Below are 21,046 nucleotides of genomic sequence, written 5' to 3'. Positions count from 1 at the left end.
AAAAAAATTTTCAGGCCATTGGAGACCAAATGCAGTTATCTTGTCTAAAACCGGCTTTTTAAGACTAAAAGACAAAAATACATTAATTTTGACTTAAAATTTTTTTTTCAGACCTTTGGTGACCAAATGCAGTTATTTTGACTAAAAAATATAGAGAGACCAAAATACAGTCATTTTGACCCAAAACATTTTTTCAGGCCATTGGAGACAAAATGCAGATTTCTTGTCTAAAACCGGCTTTTTAAGACTGTAAAAGACAAAAATACAGTCATTTAGACAAAAAACAATTTTCAGACCTTTGGTGACCAAATGCAGCTATTTTGACTATAAAAGGCTTTTTTCATACTTGGAGACCAAAACAGAGTCATTTTGACCAAAAAATAAAATTTCAGGCCATTGGAGAGCAAATGCAGTTATCGTGTCTAAGACTCTAAAAGACAAAAATACAGTCATTTTGACTAAAAAAAGTTTTCAGACCTTTGGTGACCAAATGCAGTTCTTTTGACTAAAAAAGGCTTTTTAGACACTTGAAGACCAAAATACAGTCATTGTGACCCACATAGTTTTGTAGACCATTGGAGACCACATGCAGTTATCTTGTCTAAAACCGGCTTTTTAAGACTAAAAGACAAAAATACAGTCATTTTGACTTAAAAAAAATTTTCAGACCTTTGGTGACCAAATGCAGTTCTTTTGACTAAAAAAAAGGCTTTTTAGACACTTAAAGACCAAAATACAGTCATTGTGACCCACGGTTTTTCAGGCCATTGAAGACAAAATGCAGTTATCTTGTCTAAACCGACTTTTTTAAGAATCTAAAAGACAAAAATAGTCATTTTGACTAAATTTTTTTCAGACCTTTGGTGACCAAATGCAGTTATTTTGACCAAAAAAGGCTTTTTAGACAATTGGAGTCCAAAATACTGAAAAAATATTTTCAGGCCATTAGAGATCAAATGCAGTTATCAAAATACAGTCATTTTGACCCAAAACATTTTTTCGGGCCATTGGAGACAAAATGCAGATTTCTTGTCTAAAACCGGCTTTTTAAGACTGTAAAAGACAAAAATACAGTCATTTAGACAAAAAACAATTTTCAGACCTTTGGTGACCAAATGCAGCTATTTTGACTATAAAAGGCTTTTTTCATACTTGGAGACCAAAACAGAGTCATTTTGACCAAAAAATAACATTTCAGGCCATTGGAGAGCAAATGCAGTTATCGTGTCTAATACAAGCGTTTTAAGACTTTAAAAGACAAAAATACAGTCATTTTGACTAAAAGTTTTTTCACACCTTTGGTGATCAAATAAAGTTATTTTGACTAAAAAAGGCTTTTTAGACACTTGGAGACCAAAATAGAGTCATTTTGACCAAAAACATTTTTTCAGGCCATTGGTTACCAAATGCAGTTATCGTCTAAAACCGGCTTTTTAAGACTGTAAAAGACAAAAATAGTTATTTTGACTAAATTTTTTTCCAGACCTTTGGTGACCAAATGCAGTTATTTTGACTAAAAAAGGCTTTTTAGACAATTGGAGACCAAAATACAGTCATTTTGACCCCAAAAAATGTTTCAGGCCATTGGAGACCAAATGCAGTTATCTTGTCTAAAACCGGCTTTTTAAGACTAAAAGACAAAAATACAGTAATTTTGACTTAAAAAAAATTTCAGACCTTTGGTGACCAAATGCAGTTATTTTGACTAAAAAAGGCTTTTTAGACACTTGAAGAACAAAATACAGTCATTTTGACCCAAATAGTTTTTTCAGGCCATTGAAGACAAAATGCAGTTATTTTGTCTAAACCGGCTTTATAAGAATCTAAAAGACAAAAATATTCATTTTGACTAAATTTTTTTTCAGACCTTTGGTGACCAAATGCAGTTATTTTGACTAAAAGGGCTTTTTAAACAATTGGAGACCAAAATACAGTCATTTTGACCCCAAATATTTTTTCAGGCCATTGGAGACCAAATGCAGTTATCTTGTCTAAAACCGGCTTTTTAAGACTCTAAAAGCCAAAAATACAGTCATTTTGACTAAAAAATGATTTCCGACCTTTGGTGACCAAATGCAGTTCTTTTGACTAAAAAAGGCTTTTTAGACACTTGGAGACCAAAATACAGTCATTTTACCCAAAAAGTTTTTTCAGGCCATTGGAGACAAACTGCAGTTATCTTGCCTAAAACCGTCTTTATAAGACTCTAAAAAACAAAAATTCAGTCATTTTGACTAAAAAATGTTTTCAGACCTTTGGTGAACAAAATGCAGTTCTTTTGACTAAAAAAGGATTTTTAGACACTTGAAGACCAAAATACAGTCATTGTGACCCACATAGTTTTGTAGGCCATTGGAGACCAAATGCAGTTATCTTGTCCAAAATCGGCTTTTTAAGACTCTAAAAGACAAAAATACAGTCATTTTGACTAAAAAATGTTTTCAGACCTTTGGTGACCAAATGCAGTTCTTTTGACTAAAAAAGGATTTTTAGACACTTGAAGACCAAAATGCAGTCATTGTGACCCACATAGTTTTGTAGGCCATTGGAGACCACATGCAGTTATCTTGTCTAAAACCGGCTTTTTAAGACTAAAAGAAAAAAATACAGTCATTTTGACTTAAAAAAAATTTTTCAGACCTTTGGTGACCAAATGCAGTTCTTTTGACTAAAAAAAAAGGCTTTTTAGACACTTGAAGACCAAAATAGTCATTTTGACCAAAAACATTTTTTCAGGCCATTGGTTACCAAATGCAGTTATCGTCTAAAACCGGCTTTTTAAGACTGTAAAAGACAAAAATAGTTATTTTGACTAAATTTTTTTCCAGACCTTTGGTGACCAAATGCAGTTATTTTGACTAAAAAAGGCTTTTTAGACAATTGGAGACCAAAATACAGTCATTTTGACCCCAAAAAATGTTTCAGGCCATTGGAGACCAAATGCAGTTATCTTGTCTAAAACCGGCTTTTTAAGACTAAAAGACAAAAATACAGTAATTTTGACTTAAAAAAAATTTCAGACCTTTGGTGACCAAATGCAGTTATTTTGACTAAAAAAGGCTTTTTAGACACTTGAAGAACAAAATACAGTCATTTTGACCCAAATAGTTCTTTCAGGCCATTGAAGACAAAATGCAGTTATTTTGTCTAAACCGGCTTTATAAGAATCTAAAAGACAAAAATAGTCATTTTGACTAAATTTTTTTTTCAGACCTTTGGTGACCAAAATGCAGTTATTTTGACCCAAAAAGGCTTTTTAGACAATTGGAGACCAAAATACTGAAAAAATATTTTCAGGCCATTAGAGACCAAATGCAGTTATCTTGTCTAAAACTGGCTTTTTAAGACTAAAAGACAAAAATAGTCATTTTGACTTAAAAAATTTTTTCAGACCTTTGGTGACCAAATGCAGTTATTTTGACTAAAAAATATAGAGAGACCAAAATACAGTCATTTTGACCCAAAACATTTTTTCAGGCCATTGGAGACAAAATGTAGATTTCTTGTCTAAAACCGGCTTTTTAAGACTAAAAAGTAAAAGACAAAAATACAGTCATTTAGACAAAAAAACAATTTTCAGACCTTTGGTGACCAAATGCAGCTATTTTGACTATAAAAGGCTTTTTTCATACTTGGAGACCAAAACAGAGTCATTTTGACCAAAAAATAACATTTCAGGCCATTGGAGAGCAAATGCAGTTATCGTGTCTAATACAAGCGTTTTAAGACTTTAAAAGACAAAAATACAGTCATTTTGACTAAAAGTTTTTTCACACCTTTGGTGATCAAATAAAGTTATTTTGACTAAAAAAGGCTTTTTAGACACTTGGAGACCAAAATAGAGTCATTTTGACCAAAAACATTTTTTCAGGCCATTGGTTACCAAATGCAGTTATCGTCTAAAACCGGCTTTTTAAGACTGTAAAAGACAAAAATAGTTATTTTGACTAAATTTTTTTCCAGACCTTTGGTGACCAAATGCAGTTATTTTGACTAAAAAAGGCTTTTTAGACAATTGGAGACCAAAATACAGTCATTTTGACCCCAAAAAATGTTTCAGGCCATTGGAGACCAAATGCAGTTATCTTGTCTAAAACCGGCTTTTTAAGACTAAAAGACAAAAATACAGTAATTTTGACTTAAAAAAAATTTCAGACCTTTGGTGACCAAATGCAGTTATTTTGACTAAAAAAGGCTTTTTAGACACTTGAAGAACAAAATACAGTCATTTTGACCCAAATAGTTTTTTCAGGCCATTGAAGACAAAATGCAGTTATTTTGTCTAAACCGGCTTTATAAGAATCTAAAAGACAAAAATATTCATTTTGACTAAATTTTTTTTCAGACCTTTGGTGACCAAATGCAGTTATTTTGACTAAAAGGGCTTTTTAAACAATTGGAGACCAAAATACAGTCATTTTGACCCCAAATATTTTTTCAGGCCATTGGAGACCAAATGCAGTTATCTTGTCTAAAACCGGCTTTTTAAGACTCTAAAAGCCAAAAATACAGTCATTTTGACTAAAAAATGATTTCCGACCTTTGGTGACCAAATGCAGTTCTTTTGACTAAAAAAGGCTTGTTAGACACTTGGAGACCAAAATACAGTCATTTTACCCAAAAAGTTTTTTCAGGCCATTAGAGACAAACTGCAGTTATCTTGCCTAAAACCGTCTTTATAAGACTCTAAAAAACAAAAATTCAGTCATTTTGACTAAAAAATGTTTTCAGACCTTTGGTGAACAAAATGCAGTTCTTTTGACTAAAAAAGGATTTTTAGACACTTGAAGACCAAAATACAGTCATTGTGACCCACATAGTTTTGTAGGCCATTGGAGACCAAATGCAGTTATCTTGTCCAAAATCGGCTTTTTAAGACTCTAAAAGACAAAAATACAGTCATTTTGACTAAAAAATGTTTTCAGACCTTTGGTGACCAAATGCAGTTCTTTTGACTAAAAAAGGATTTTTAGACACTTGAAGACCAAAATGCAGTCATTGTGACCCACATAGTTTTGTAGGCCATTGGAGACCACATGCAGTTATCTTGTCTAAAACCGGCTTTTTAAGACTAAAAGACAAAAATACAGTCATTTTGACTTAAAAAAAATTTTCAGACCTTTGGTGACCAAATGCAGTTCTTTTGACTAAAAAAAAGGCTTTTTAGACACTTGAAGACCAAAATAGTCATTTTGACCAAAAACATTTTTTCAGGCCATTGGTTACCAAATGCAGTTATCGTCTAAAACCGGCTTTTTAAGACTGTAAAAGACAAAAATAGTTATTTTGACTAAATTTTTTTCCAGACCTTTGGTGACCAAATGCAGTTATTTTGACTAAAAAAGGCTTTTTAGACAATTGGAGACCAAAATACAGTCATTTTGACCCCAAAAAATGTTTCAGGCCATTGGAGACCAAATGCAGTTATCTTGTCTAAAACCGGCTTTTTAAGACTAAAAGACAAAAATACAGTAATTTTGACTTAAAAAAAATTTCAGACCTTTGGTGGCCAAATGCAGTTATTTTGACTAAAAAAGGCTTTTTAGACACTTGAAGAACAAAATACAGTCATTTTGACCCAAATAGTTCTTTCAGGCCATTGAAGACAAAATGCAGTTATTTTGTCTAAACCGGCTTTATAAGAATCTAAAAGACAAAAATAGTCATTTTGACTAAATTTTTTTTTCAGACCTTTGGTGACCAAAATGCAGTTATTTTGACTAAAAAAGGCTTTTTAGACAATTGGAGACCAAAATACTGAAAAAATATTTTCAGGCCATTAGAGACCAAATGCAGTTATCTTGTCTAAAACTGGCTTTTTAAGACTAAAAGACAAAAATAGTCATTTTGACTTAAAAAATTTTTTCAGACATTTGGTGACCAAATGCAGTTATTTTGACTAAAAAATATAGAGAGACCAAAATACAGTCATTTTGACCCAAAACATTTTTTCAGGCCATTGGAGACAAAATGTAGATTTCTTGTCTAAAACCGGCTTTTTAAGACTGTAAAAGACAAAAATACAGTCATTTAGACAAAAAAACAATTTTCAGACCTTTGGTGACCAAATGCAGCTATTTTGACTATAAAAGGCTTTTTTCATACTTGGAGACCAAAACAGAGTCATTTTGACCAAAAAATAAAATTTCAGGCCATTGGAGAGCAAATGCAGTTATCGTGTCTAATACAAGCGTTTTAAGACTTTAAAAGACATAAATACAGTCATTTTGACTAAAAGTTTTTTCACACCTTTGGTGATCAAATAAAGTTATTTTGACTAAAAAAAGGCTTTTTAGACACTTGGAGACCAAAATAGAGTCATTTTGACCCAAAAAATTTTTTCAGGCCATTTGTTACCAAATGCAGTTATCGTCTAAAACCGGCTTTTTAAGACTGTAAAAGACAAAAATACAGTTATTTTGACTAAATTTTTTCCAGACCTTTGGTGACCAAATGCAGTTATTTTGACGAAAAAAGGCTTTTTAGACAATTGGAGACTAGGGTTGAGCGAACACCTAGATGTCCGTGTTCGACGGGTTCGGCCGAACTTTAAAAAAAAGTCCGGGTCCGTGTCCCGGACTTTTACCGAACTTTTCCCGGACACCGAACCCCATTGAAGTCAATGGGGACCCGAACTTTAAGGCACTAAAATGGCTCTAAAACACCAAAGGAAAGGGCTAGAGTGCTGCAAATGGCAGCAAAACGTAATTAAGAGCATGGCAAGTGCTCTGCAAACAAATGTGGATAGGGAAATAACTTAAAACAACAAAAAAAAAACAGAAAAATAAAACAATGTTCTTCTTCATCTCTGAAGGACGAGGCCCATATGGAGTAGGAGGGAGGTTGAGGTGGTGGTGGATGTGGCGGTGACATAGGCGTGCGCACAGGGTGTGCTGGGTGTGCCTGGGCACACCCTAATCACCTAGGGCACATAGCATTGCCAGTGAGGAGATGGGAAAGATCTCCCTGGGACCTGCTCTGCTCTATTTCTCCTTGCCTACAGGTACATGGCCCCGATACATTACTCTCCCTGCTGGCAAACACATGCATGTGTATTTCAACTTTGGGGTGCACACCTTAATGCAATAGGCTGCGCACACCTATGGGCGGTGTAGGTGGAAGCGGCGGTGGAGGAGGACCAGGGCCGGATTAACAGCATCATGGGCTTGGTGCTGAGGATTTTGAAGGGCCTTAAGGGCCGTGCCTTGCCATGCACCCAGAGGAGGAAGGGTGCAGCCATGCATGCCTAATTCAACATGGGATGCTGTCTCTGAAGCCCATAAACACATCCATGCATCGCCAACTGTCCCTCCTTGTCCGGCCTTCACGCTGTGTGGGGAGGTTCTTCAAGTGTCTAAAAAGCCTTTTTTAGTCAAATAACTGCATTTGGTCACCAAAGGTCTGAAATTTTTTTTAGTCAAAAATTACTGTATTTTTGTCTTTTAGTCTTAAAAAACAGACGATCTGTCAGCAACACCACCACCTGGGTCACCAACAACCATCTCCACAATGTCCCATGGAAGCGTTCAGCTTTCCATCTCCCAAACACTTGAAAGGAAGAGGAAGTACCCCCCTACCCACCCGCGATCCCTGGCCCTGAATGCCAGCATTTCAAAATTATTGGCCTTTGAAATGCTGTCATTCCGTCTGGTGGAGACGCACAGTTTTAAAAACCTTATGTCGGTGGCTGTCCCACAGTACGTCGTGCCCAGCCGCCACTACTTTTCCAGGCAAGCCATCCCTTCCCTGCACAACCAAGTGGGGGAAAAAATCAGGTATGCACTGCGCAACGCCATCTCTGCCAAGGTCCACCTAACTACCGATACGTGGACCAGTAAGCACGGTCAGGGGCGTTATATCTCCCTAACGGCACACTGGGTAAATGCAGTGGCGGATGGGCCTGAGGCGGATAGCAATTTGGCGCATGTCCTTCCACCACCGAGGACTGCAGGGCGCTTCAGTTTGCCTCCTGTTCCTAACTCCTCCTACTCCGCTTCCTCATCCTCTACCGCCTCCTCATCCGGACAGCGTAACACCTTCACCACCAACTTCAGCACGGCCAGGGGTAAACGACAGCAGGCAGTTTTACAACTTGCCTGTTTGGGGGACAAACCACACACCGTGCAGGAGTTGTGGAGGAGCATGGAACAGCAGACAAATGAGTTGTTGCTGCCAGCGAGCCTCAAGCCCGGCCTGGTGGTGTGCGATAACGGGAGAAATCTCATAGCAGCTCTGGGCCTAGCCGGTTTGACGCACATCCCTTGCCTGGCGCATGTGCTGAATTTGGTGGTGCAGAGGTTCCTTAAAAACTACCCCGATATGTCAGAGCTGCTGCAGAAAGTGCGGGCCGTCTGTGCGCACTTTCGGCGTTCTCACCCTGCTGCTGCTCGCCTGGCAGCGCTGCAGCGTAACTTCGGCCTTCCCGCTCACCGCCTCATATGTGACGTGCCCACAAGGTGGAACTCCACCTTGCACATGCTGGAAAGACTGTGCGAGCAGCAGAAGGCCATAGTGGAGTTTCAGCTGCAGCACGCACGCGTGAGTCGCTCTGCGGAACAGCACCACTTCACCACCAATAACTGGGCCTCCATGCGAGACCTTTGTGCCTTGTTGTGCTGTTTTGAGTACTCCACCAACATGGCCAGTGGCAATGACGCCGTTCTCAGCTTAACTATCCCACTTCTATGCCTCCTTGAAAAAACAATTCGGGCGATGATGGAAGAGGATGTGGCACAGGATGAGGAGGAGGAGGAGGATGAAGAGGTAACATTTCCAAGGCTTTCAGGGCAGTCATTCGCAAGGGGCTCCAAGGGTGGGTTCCTGCACACACAAACGCCAGGGACACAATTGTCCAGCAGGGGCACAGTTCTGGAGGATGGGGAGGATGAGGAGGAGCTGGAGGAGGAGATGGAACCATGTTCACAGCAGGGTGGCACCCAGGCCAGCTCATGGCCATCACTGGTGCATGGCTGGGGGGATACAGAGGACACGGACGATACACCTCCCACAGAGGACAGCCTTTCGTTGCCTCTGGGCAGCCTGGCACACATGAGCGATTACATGCTGCAGTGTCTCCACAACGACCGCCGAGTTGCCCACATTCTAACTTGTGCTGATTACTGGGTTGCCACGCTGCTGGATCCCCATTACAAGGACAACGTACCGTCCTTAATTCACTCACTGGAGCGCGATCGCAAGATGCGCGAGTACAAGCGCACGCTGGTAGACGCCATGCTGCTGGCATTCCCATCTGACAGCGGGGCCGCAGTGGAAGCACAAGGCAGAAGAGGAGGAGGAGGAGGTCGCCAACGCAACCAGGGCACCGCCAGCACCTCAGAAGGCAGGGTTAGCATGGCCGAAATGTGGAAAAGCTTTGTCAGCACGCCACAACAAACAGCAGCACCAGCAGCTCAGATGGAACGTCTTAGCAGGAGGCAGCATTTTACCAACATGGTGGAGCAGTATGTGTGCACACGCCTACATGTAGTGAATGAGGGGTCTGCCCCCTTCAACTTCTGGGTCTCCAAATTGGGCACATGGCCTGAGCTTGCCCTTTACGCCTTGGAGGTGCTGGCGTGCCCTGCAGCCAGTGTATTATCTGAACGGGTATTTAGCACGGCTGGGGGTGTTATAACAGACAAGCGCAGCCGCCTGTCCAGAGACAATGTGGACAAGCTCACGTTCATTAAAATGAACCAGGCATGGATCCCACAGGACTTTTCCGTACCTTATGCAGAATAGCAATGGATACCGACCTTACCCACCCATTGTTCCATTTTTGCTCTTTCTCACTCTTTTGGGGTGTACCCTCATTTAAAATTTGTGAAAAGAAGCAGTGTTGGCTACCTCGTCCTCCTCCTCAGGGCCAGATTAACGTAGGGGCTATTGGAGCTACAGCTCCAGGCCCCTACCTTTTATATAGGCCCCGGGTTGGCCATATTCACTGTTACCGCTCTTCTGTCACTTGTAAACACAGAAGTCTGGCTTCTATGCTCGCTTCCCCAGGCAGCACCCTCAGAACCTCCCCATACAGGACGAAGGCCAGACAAGGAGGGACAGTTGCTGATGCATGGATGTGTTTATGGGCTTCAGAGACAGCATCCCATGTTGAATTAGGCATGCATGGCTGCACCCTTCCTCCTCTGGGTGCATGCCAAGACACGGCCCTTAAGGCCCTTCAAAATCCTCAGCACCAAGCCCATGATGCTCTTAATCCGGCCCTGGTCCTCCTCCACCGCCGCTTCCACCTACACCGCCCATAGGTGTGCGCAGCCTATTGCATTAAGGTGTGCACCCCAAAGTTGAAATACATATGCATGTGTTTGCCTACAGGTACATGGCCCCGATACATTACTCTCCCTGCTGGCAAAGAGAAATAGAGCAGAGCAGGTCCGAGGGAGATCTTTCCCATCTCCTCACTGGCAATGCTATGTGCCCTAGGTGATTAGGGTGTGCCCAGGCACACCCGGCACACCCTGTGCACACGCCTATGTCACCGCCACATCCACCACCACCTCAACCTCCCTCCTACTCCATATGGGCCTCGTCCTTCAGAGATGAAGAAGAACATTGTTTTATTTTTCTGTTTTTTTTGTTGTTTTAAGTTATTTCCATATCCACATTTGTTTGCCATTTGCAGCACTCTAGCCCTTTCCTTTGGTGTTTTAATGCCATTTTAGTGCCTTAAAGTTCGGGTCCCCATTGACTTTAATGGGGTTCGGTGTCCGGGAAAAGTTCGGTAAAAGTCCGGGACACGGGACAAAGTTTCGGTAAAAGTCCGAACCCGTCGAACACGGACATCTATGTGTCCGCTCAACCCTAATGATAACTGCATTTGCTCTCCAATGGCCTGAAATTTTATTTTTTGGTCAAAATGACTCTGTTTTGGTCTCCAAGTATCAAAAAAAGCCTTTTTTAGTCAAAATAGCTGCATTTGGTCACCAAAGGTCTGAAAATTGTTTTTTGTCTAAATGACTGTATTTTTGTCTTTTACAGTCTTAAAAAGCCGGTTTTAGACAAGAAATCTGCATTTTGTCTCCAATGGCCTGAACAAATTTTTTGGGTCAAAATGATTGTATTTTGGTCTCCAAGTGTCTAAAAATCCTTTTTTAGTCAAAAGAACTGCATTTGTTCACCAAAGATCTGAAAACATTTTTTAGTCAAAATGACTGTATTTTTGTTTTTTAGGGTCTTATAAAGACGGTTTTAGACAAGATAACTGCAGTTTGTCTCCAATGGCCTGAACAAATTTTTTGGGTCAAAATGATTGTATTTTGGTCTTCAAAGTGTCTAAAAAGCCTTTTTTAGTCAAAAGAACTGCATTTGGTCACCAAAGGTCTGAAAACATTTTTTAGTCAAAATGACTGTATTTTTGGCTTTTAGAGTCTTAAAAAGCCGGTTTTAGACAAGATAACTGCATTTTGTCTACAATGGCCTGAAAAAACTATTTGGGTCAAAATGACTGTATTTTGGTCTTCAAGTGTCTAAAAAGCCTTTTTTAGTCAAAATAACTGCATTTGGTCACCAAAGGTCTGAAAAAAAATTTAGTCAAAATGACTATTTTTGTCTTTTAGATTCTTAAAAAGCCGGTTTAGACAAGATAACTGCATTTTGTCTTCAATGGCCTGAAAAAACTATTTGGGTCAAAATGACTGTATTTTGGTCTTCAAGTGTCTAAAAAGCCTTTTTTGGTCAAAAGAACTGCATTTGGTCACCAAAGGTCTGAAAACATTTTTTAGTCAAAATGACTATATTTTTGGCTTTTAGAGTCTTAAAAAGCCGGTTTTAGACAAGATAACTACATTTTGTCTCCAATGGCCTGAAATTTTTTGGGGTCAAAATGACTGTATTTTGGTCTCCAATTGTCTAAAAAGCCTTTTTTAGTCAAAATAACTGCATTTGGTCGCCAAAGGTCTGGAAAAAAATTTAGTCAAAATGACTGTATTTTTGTCTTTTACAGTCTTAAAAAGCCGATTTTAGACGATAACTGCATTTGGTAACCAATGGCCTGAAAAAAATTTTTTGGTCAAAATGACTCTATTTTTGTCTCCAAGTGTCTAAAAAGCCTTTTTTTAGTCAAAATAACTTTATTTAATCACCATAAGGTGTGCAAAATTTATTAGTCAAAATGACTGTATTTTTGTCTTTTAGAGTCTTAAAACGCTTGTATTAGACAAGAAAACTTCATTTGGTCTCCAATGGCCTGAAATTTTTTTTGGTCAAAATAACTCTGTTTTGGTCTCCAAGTATCTAAAAAGCCTTTTTTAGTCAAAATAACTGCATTTGGTCACCAAAGGTCTGATTTTTTTTAGTCAAAGTGACTATTTTTGTCTTTTAGATTCTTAAAAAGCCGGTTTAGACAAGATAACTGCATTTTGTCTTCAATGGCCTGAAAAAACTATTTGGGTCACAATGACTGTATTTTGGTCTTCAAGTGTCTAAAAAGCCCTTTTTAGTCAAAAGAACTGCATTTGGTCACCAAAGGTCTGAAAAAATTTTTTAGTCAAAATGACTGTATTTTTGGCTTTTAGAGTCATAAAAAGCCGTTTTTAGACAAGATAACTGCATTTTGTCTCCAATGGCCTGAAAAAAGTTTTGGGGTCAAAATGCCTTTATTTTGGTCTCCAGGTGTATACAAAGCCTTTTTAGTCAAAATGACTGCATTTGGTCACCAAAGGTCTGAAAAAAATTTTTTAAGTCCAAATGACTGTATTTTTGTCTTTTAGTCTTAAAAAGCCGGTTTTAGACAAGATAACTGCATTTGGTCTCCAATGGCCTGAAATTTTTTTTGTCGGTCAAAATGACTGTATTTTGGTCTCTAAAAGTCTAAAAAGCCTTTTTTAGTCAAAATAACTGCATTTGGTCACCAAAGGTCTGGAAAAAAATTTAGTCAAAATAACTGTATTTTTGTCATTTACAGTCTTAAAAAGCCGGTTTTAGACAAGATAACTGCATTTTGTCTACAATGGCCTGAAAAAAAATTTTGGGTCAAAATGACTGTATTTTGGGTCTTCAAGTGTCTAAAAAGCCTTTTTTAGTCTTTTAGATTCTTAAAAAAGTCGGTTTAGACAAGATAACTGCATTTTGTCTTCAATGGCCTGAAAAACTGTGGGTCACAATGACTGTATTTTGGTCTTCAAGTGTCTAAAAAGCCTTTTTTTAGTCAAAAGAACTGCATTTGGTCACCAAAGGTCTGAAAAAAATTGTTTAAGTCAAAATGACTGTATTTTTGTCTTTTAGTCTTAAAATGCCGGTTTTAGACAAGATAACTGCATGTGGTCTCCAATGGTCTACAAAACTATGTGGGTCACAATGACTGTATTTTGGTCTTCAAGTGTCTAAAAATCCTTTTTTAGTCAAAAGAACTGCATTTGGTCACCAAAGGTCTGAAAACATTTTTTAGTCAAAATGACTGAATTTTGTTTTTTAGAGTCTTATAAAGACGGTTTTAGGCAAGATAACTGCAGTTTGTCTCCAATGGCCTGAAAAAACTTTTTGGGTAAAATGACTGTATTTTGGCCTCCAAGTGTCTAAAAAGCCTTTTTTAGTCAAAAGAACTGCATTTGGTCACCAAAGGTCGGAAATCATTTTTTAGTCAAAATGACTGTATTTTTGGCTTTTAGAGTCTTAAAAAGCCGGTTTTAGACAAGATAACTGCATTTGGTCTCCAATGGCCTGAAAAAAAATTTGGGGTCAAAATGACTGTATTTTGGTCTCCAATTGTTTAAAAAGCCTTTTTAGTCAAAATAACTGCATTTGGTCACCAAAGGTCTGAAAAAAATTTAGTCAAAATTAATATTTTTGTCTTTTAGATTCTTATAAAGCCGGTTTAGACAAAATAACTGCATTTGGTCACCAAAGGTCTGGAAAAAAATTTAGTCAAAATAACTATTTTTGTCTTTTACAGTCTTAAAAAGCCGGTTTTAGACGATAACTGCATTTAGTAACCAATGGCCTGAAAAAATGTTTTTGGTCAAAATGACTCTATTTTGGTCTCCAAGTGTCTAAAAAGCCTTTTTTTAGTCAAAATAACTTTATTTGATCACCAAAGGTGTGAAAAAACTTTTAGTCAAAATGACTGTATTTTTGTCTTTTAAAGTCTTAAAACGCTTGTATTAGACACGATAACTGCTTTTGCTCTCCAAAGGCCTGAAATTTTATTTATTGGTCAAAATGACTCTGTTTCGTCTCCAAGTATGAAAAAGCCTTTTATAGTCAAAATAGCTGCATTTGGTCACCAAAGGTCTGAAAATTGTTTTTTGTCTAAATGACTGTATTTTTGTCTTTTACAGTCTTAAAAAGCCGGTTTTAGACAAGAAATCTGCATTTTGTCTCCAATGGCCTGAAAAAATGTTTTGGGTCAAAATGACTGTATTTTGGTCTCTATATTTTTTAGTCAAAATAACTGCATTTGGTCAACAAAGGTCTGAAAAAAAAGTTTTTAAGTCAAAATGACTGTATTTTTGTCTTTTAGTCTTAAAAAGCCGGTTTTAGACAAGATAACTGCATTTGGTCTCCAATGGCCTGAAAAAAATGTTTTGGTCAAAATGACTGTATTTTGGTCTCCAATTGTCTAAAAAGCCTTTTTTAGTCAAAATAACTGCATTTGGTCACCAAAGGTCTGGAAAAAATGTAGTCAAAATAACTGTATTTTTGTCTTTTACAGTCTTAAAAAGCCGGTTTTAGGCGATAACTGCATTTGGTAACTAATGGCCTGAAAAAATGTTTTTGGTCAAAATGACTGTATTTTGGTCTCCAACTGTCTAAAAAGCCTTTTTTAGTCAAAATAACTGCATTTGGTCACCAAAGGTCTGAAAAAAAATTTAGTCAAAATGACTATTTTTGTCTTTTAGATTCTTAGAAAAGTCAGTTTAGACAAGATAACTGCATTTTGTCTTCAATGGCCTGAAAAACTGTGGGTCACAATGACTGTATTTTGGTCTTCAAGTGTCTAAAAAGCCTTTTTTTTTAGTCAAAAGAACTGCATTTGGTCACCAAAGGTCTGAAAAATTTTTTTTTAAGTCAAAATGACTGTATTTTTGTCTTTTAGTCTTAAAAAGCCGGTTTTAGACAAGATAACTGCATGTGGCCTCCAATGGCCTACAAAACTATGTGGGTCACAATGACTGTATTTTGGTCTTCAAGTGTCTAAAAAGCCTTTTTTAGTCAAAAGAACTGCATTTGGTCACCAAAGGTCTGAAAACATTTTTTAGTCAAAATGACTGTATTTTTGTCTTTTAGAGTCTTAAAAAGCCGGTTTTAGACAAGATAACTGCATTTGGTCTCCAATGGCCTACAAAACTATGTGGGTCACAATGACTGTATTTTGGTCTTCAAGTGTCTAAAAATCCTTTTTTAGTCAAAAGAACTGCATTTTGTTCACCAAAGGTCTGAAAACATTTTTTAGTCAAAATGACTGAATTTTGTTTTTTTAGAGTCTTATAAAGACGGTTTTAGGCAAGATAACTGCAGTTTGTCTCCAATGGCCTGAAAAAACTTTTTGGGTAAAATGACTGTATTTTGGTCTCCAAGTGTCTAAAAAGCCTTTTTTAGTCAAAAGAACTGCATATGGTCACCAAAGGTCGAAAATCATTTTTTAGTCAAAATGACTGTATTTTTGGCTTTTAGAGTCTTAAAAAGCCGGTTTTAGACAAGATAACTGCATTTGGTCTCCAATGGCCTGAAAAAATTTTTGGTCAAAATGACTGTATTTTGGTCTCCAATTGTCTAAAAAGCCTTTTTTAGTCAAAATAACTGCATTTGGTCACCAAAGGTCTGGAAAAAAATTTAGTCAAAATAACTGTATTTTTGTCTTTTACAGTCTTAAAAAGCCGGTTTTAGACGATAACTGCATTTAGTAACCAATGGCCTGAAAAAATGTTTTTTGTCAAAATGACTCTATTTTGGTCTCCAAGTGTCTAAAAAGCCTTTTTTAGTCAAAATAACTGTATTTGATCACCAAAGGTGTGAAAAAACTTTTAGTCAAAATGACTGTATTTTTGTCTTTTAAAGTCTTAAAACGCTTGTATTAGACACGATAACTGCATTTGCTCTCCAATGGCCTGAAATTTTATTTTTTTGGTCAAAATGACTCTGTTTTGGTCTCCAAGTATGAAAAAAGCCTTTTATAGTCAAAATAGCTGCATTTGGTCACCAAAGGTCTGAAAATTGTTTATTGTCTAAATGACTGTATTTTTGTCTTTTACAGTCTTAAAAAGCCGGTTTTAGACAAGAAATCTGCATTTTGTCTCCAATGGCCTGAAAAAATGTTTTGGGTCAAAATGACTGTATTTTGGTCTCTATATTTTTTAGTCAAAATAACTGCATTTGGTCAACAAAGGTCTGAAAAAATTTTTTTAAGTCAAAATGACTGTATTTTTGTCTTTTAGTCTTAAAAAGCCAGTTTTAGACAAGATAACTGCATTTGGTCTCCAATGGCCTGAAAAAAATGTTTTGGTCAAAATGACTGCATTTTGGTCTCCAATTGTCTAAAAAGCCTTTTTTAGTCAAAATAACTGCATTTGGTCACCAAAGGTCTGGAAAAAAATTTAGTCAAAATAACTGTATTTTTGTCTTTTACAGTCTTAAAAAGCCGGTTTTAGGCGATAACTGCATTTGGTAACTAATGGCCTGAAAAAATGTTTTTGGTCACAATGACTGTATTTTGGTCTCCAATTGTCTAAAAAGCCTTTTTTAGTCAAAATAACTGCATTTGGTCACCAAAGGTCTGAAAAAAAATTTAGTCAAAATTACTATTTTTGTCTTTTAGATTCTTAGAAAAGTCAGTTTAGACAAGATAACTGCATTTTGTCTTCAATGGCCTGAAAAACTGTGGGTCACAATGACTGTATTTTGGTCTTCAAGTGTCTAAAAAGCCTTTTTTTAGTCAAAAGAACTGCATTTGGTCACCAAAGGTCTGAAAATTTTTTTAAGTCAAAATGACTGTATTTTTGTCTTTTAGTCTTAAAAAGCCGGTTTTAGACAAGATAACTGCATTTGGTCTTTAATGGCCTGAAAATATTTTTTCAGTATTTTGGTCTCCAATTGTCTAAAAAGCCTTTTTTAGTCAAAAGAACTGCATTTGGTCACCAAAGGTCTGAAAACATTTTTTAGTCAAAATGACTGTATTTTTGTCTTTTAGAGTCTTAAAAAGCCGGTTTTAGACAAGATAACTGCATTTGGTCTCCAATGGCCTACAAAACTATGTGGGTCACAATGACTGTATTTTGGTCTTCAAGTGTCTAAAAATCCTTTTTTAGTCAAAAGAACTGCATTTTGTTCACCAAAGGTCTGAAAACATTTTTTAGTCAAAATGACTGAATTTTGTTTTTTTAGAGTCTTATAAAGACGGTTTTAGGCAAGATAACTGCAGTTTGTCTCCAATGGCCTGAAAAAACTTTTTGGGTAAAATGACTGTATTTTGGTCTCCAAGTGTCTAAAAAGCCTTTTTTAGTCAAAAGAACTGCATATGGTCACCAAAGGTCGAAAATCATTTTTTAGTCAAAATGACTGTATTTTTGGCTTTTAGAGTCTTAAAAAGCCGGTTTTAGACAAGATAACTGCATTTGGTCTCCAATGGCCTGAAAAAATTTTTGGTCAAAATGACTGTATTTTGGTCTCCAATTGTCTAAAAAGCCTTTTTTAGTCAAAATAACTGCATTTGGTCACCAAAGGTCTGGAAAAAAATTTAGTCAAAATAACTGTATTTTTGTCTTTTACAGTCTTAAAAAGCCGGTTTTAGACGATAACTGCATTTAGTAACCAATGGCCTGAAAAAATGTTTTTTGTCAAAATGACTCTATTTTGGTCTCCAAGTGTCTAAAAAGCCTTTTTTAGTCAAAATAACTGTATTTGATCACCAAAGGTGTGAAAAAACTTTTAGTCAAAATGACTGTATTTTTGTCTTTTAAAGTCTTAAAACGCTTGTATTAGACACGATAACTGCATTTGCTCTCCAATGGCCTGAAATTTTATTTTTTTGGTCAAAATGACTCTGTTTTGGTCTCCAAGTATGAAAAAAGCCTTTTATAGTCAAAATAGCTGCATTTGGTCACCAAAGGTCTGAAAATTGTTTATTGTCTAAATGACTGTATTTTTGTCTTTTACAGTCTTAAAAAGCCGGTTTTAGACAAGAAATCTGCATTTTGTCTCCAATGGCCTGAAAAAATGTTTTGGGTCAAAATGACTGTATTTTGGTCTCTATGTTTTTTAGTCAAAATAACTGCATTTGGTCAACAAAGGTCTGAAAAAAAATTTTTAAGTCAAAATGACTGTATTTTTGTCTTTTAGTCTTAAAAAGCCGGTTTTAGACAAGATAACTGCATTTGGTCTCCAATGGCCTGAAAAAAATGTTTTGGTCAAAATGACTGCATTTTGGTCTCCAATTGTCTAAAAAGCCTTTTTTAGTCAAAATAACTGCATTTGGTCACCAAAGGTCTGGAAAAAAATTTAGTCAAAATAACTGTATTTTTGTCTTTTACAGTCTTAAAAAGCCGGTTTTAGGCGATAACTGCATTTGGTAACTAATGGCCTGAAAAAATGTTTTTGGTCAAAATGACTGTATTTTGGTCTCCAATTGTCTAAAAAGCCTTTTTTTAGTCAAAATAACTGCATTTGGTCACCAAAGGTCTGAAAAAAAATTTAGTCAAAATTACTATTTTTGTCTTTTAGATTCTTAGAAAAGTCAGTTTAGACAAGATAACTGCATTTTGTCTTCAATGGCCTGAAAAACTGTGGGTCACAATGACTGTATTTTGGTCTTCAAGTGTCTAAAAAGCCTTTTTTTTAGTCAAAAGAACTGCATTTGGTCACCAAAGGTCTGAAAATTTTTTTTTTAAGTCAAAATGACTGTATTTTTGTCTTTTAGTCTTAAAAAGCCGGTTTTAGACAAGATAACTGCATGTGGTCTCCAATGGCCTACAAAACTATGTGGGTCACAATGACTGTATTTTGGTCTTCAAGTGTCTAAAAAGCCTTTTTTAGTCAAAAGAACTGCATTTGGTCACCAAAGGTCTGAAAACATTTTTTAGTCAAAATGACTGTATTTTTGTCTTTTAGAGTCTTAAAAAGCCGGTTTTAGACAAGATAACTGCATTTGGTCTCCAATGGCCTACAAAACTATGTGGGTCACAATGACTGTATTTTGGTCTTCAAGTGTCTAAAAATCCTTTTTTAGTCAAAAGAACTGCATTTTGTTCACCAAAGGTCTGAAAACATTTTTTAGTCAAAATGACTGAATTTTGTTTTTTTAGAGTCTTATAAAGACGGTTTTAGGCAAGATAACTGGAGTTTGTCTCCAATGGCCTGAAAAAACTTTTTGGGTAAAATGACTGTATTTTGGTCTCCAAGTGTCTAAAAAGCCTTTTTTAGTCAAAAGAACTGCATATGGTCACCAAAGGTCGAAAATCATTTTTTAGTCAAAATGACTGTATTTTTGGCTTTTAGAGTCTTAAAAAGCCGGTTTTAGACAAGATAACTGCATTTGGTCTCCAATGGCCTGAAAATTTTTTTGGTCAAAATGACTGTATTTTGGTCTCCAATTGTCTAAAAAGCCTTTTTTAGTCAAAATAACTGCATTTGGTCACCAAAGGTCTGGAAAAAAATTTAGACAAAATAACTGTATTTTTGTCTTTTACAGTCTTAAAAAGCCGGTTTTAGACGATAACTGCATTTAGTAACCAATGGCCTGAAAAAATGTTTTTTGTCAAAATGACTCTATTTTGGTCTCCAAGTGTCTAAAAAGCCTTTTTTAGTCAAAATAACTGTATTTGATTACCAAAGGTGTGAAAAAACTTTTAGTCAAAATGACTGTATTTTTGTCTTTTAAAGTCTTAAAACGCTTGTATTAGACACGATAACTGCATTTGCTCTCCAATGGCCTGAAATTTTATTTTTTTGGTCAAAATGACTCTGTTTTGGTCTCCAAGTATGAAAAAAGCCTTTTATAGTCAAAATAGCTGCATTTGGTCACCAAAGGTCTGAAAATTGTTTATTGTCTAAATGACTGTATTTTTGTCTTTTACAGTCTTAAAAAGCCGGTTTTAGACAAGAAATCTGCATTTTGTCTCCAATGGCCTGAAAAAATGTTTTGGGTCAAAATGACTGTATTTTGGTCTCTATATTTTTTAGTCAAAATAACTGCATTTGGTCAACAAAGGTCTGAAAAAAATTTTTTAAGTCAAAATGACTATTTTTGTCTTTTAGTCTTAAAAAGCCGGTTTTAGACAAGATAACTGCATTTGGTCTCCAATGGCCTGAAAAAAAATGTTTTGGTCAAAATGACTGTATTTTGGTCTCCAATTGTCTAAAAAGCCTTTTTTAGTCAAAATAACTGCATTTTGTCACCAAAGGTCTGGAAAAAAATTTAGTCAAAATAACTGTATTTTTGTCTTTTACAGTCTTAAAAAGCCGGTTTTAGACGATAACTGCATTAGGTAACTAATGGCCTGAAAAAATGTTTTTGGTCAAAATGACTGTATTTTGGTCTCCAATTGTCTAAAAAGCCTTTTTTAGTCAAAATAACTGCATTTGGTCACCAAAGGTCTGAAAAAAAATTTAGTCAAAATGACTATTTTTGTCTTTTAGATTCTTAGAAAAGTCGGTTTAGACAAGATAACTGCATTTTGTCTTCAATGGCCTGAAAAACTGTGGGTCACAATGACTGTATTTTGGTCTTCAAGTGTCTAAAAACCCTTTTTTTTTAGTCAAAAGAACTGCATTTGGTCACCAAAGGTCTGAAATTTTTTTAAGTCAAAATGACTGTATTTTTGTCTTTTAGTCTTAAAAAGCCGGTTTTAGACAAGATAACTGCATGTGGTCTCCAATGGCCTACAAAACTATGTGGGTCACAATGACTGTATTTTGGTCTTCAAGTGTCTAAAAAGCCTTTTTTAGTCAAAAGAACTGCATTTGGTCACCAAAGGTCTGAAAACATTTTTTAGTCAAAATGACTGTATTTTTGTCTTTTAGAGTCTTAAAAAGCCGGTTTTAGACAAGATAACTGCATTTGGTCTCCAATGGCCTACAAAACTATGTGGGTCACAATGAC

The sequence above is a fragment of the Pelophylax lessonae genome (assembly GCF_965119305.1).
Source record: "Pelophylax lessonae genome assembly, chromosome: 8".
NCBI classification, from domain to species: Eukaryota; Metazoa; Chordata; class Amphibia; order Anura; family Ranidae; genus Pelophylax; species Pelophylax lessonae.
The sequence above is the reverse complement of the archived record's forward strand: the minus strand, read 5'-3'. Positions refer to the sequence as shown.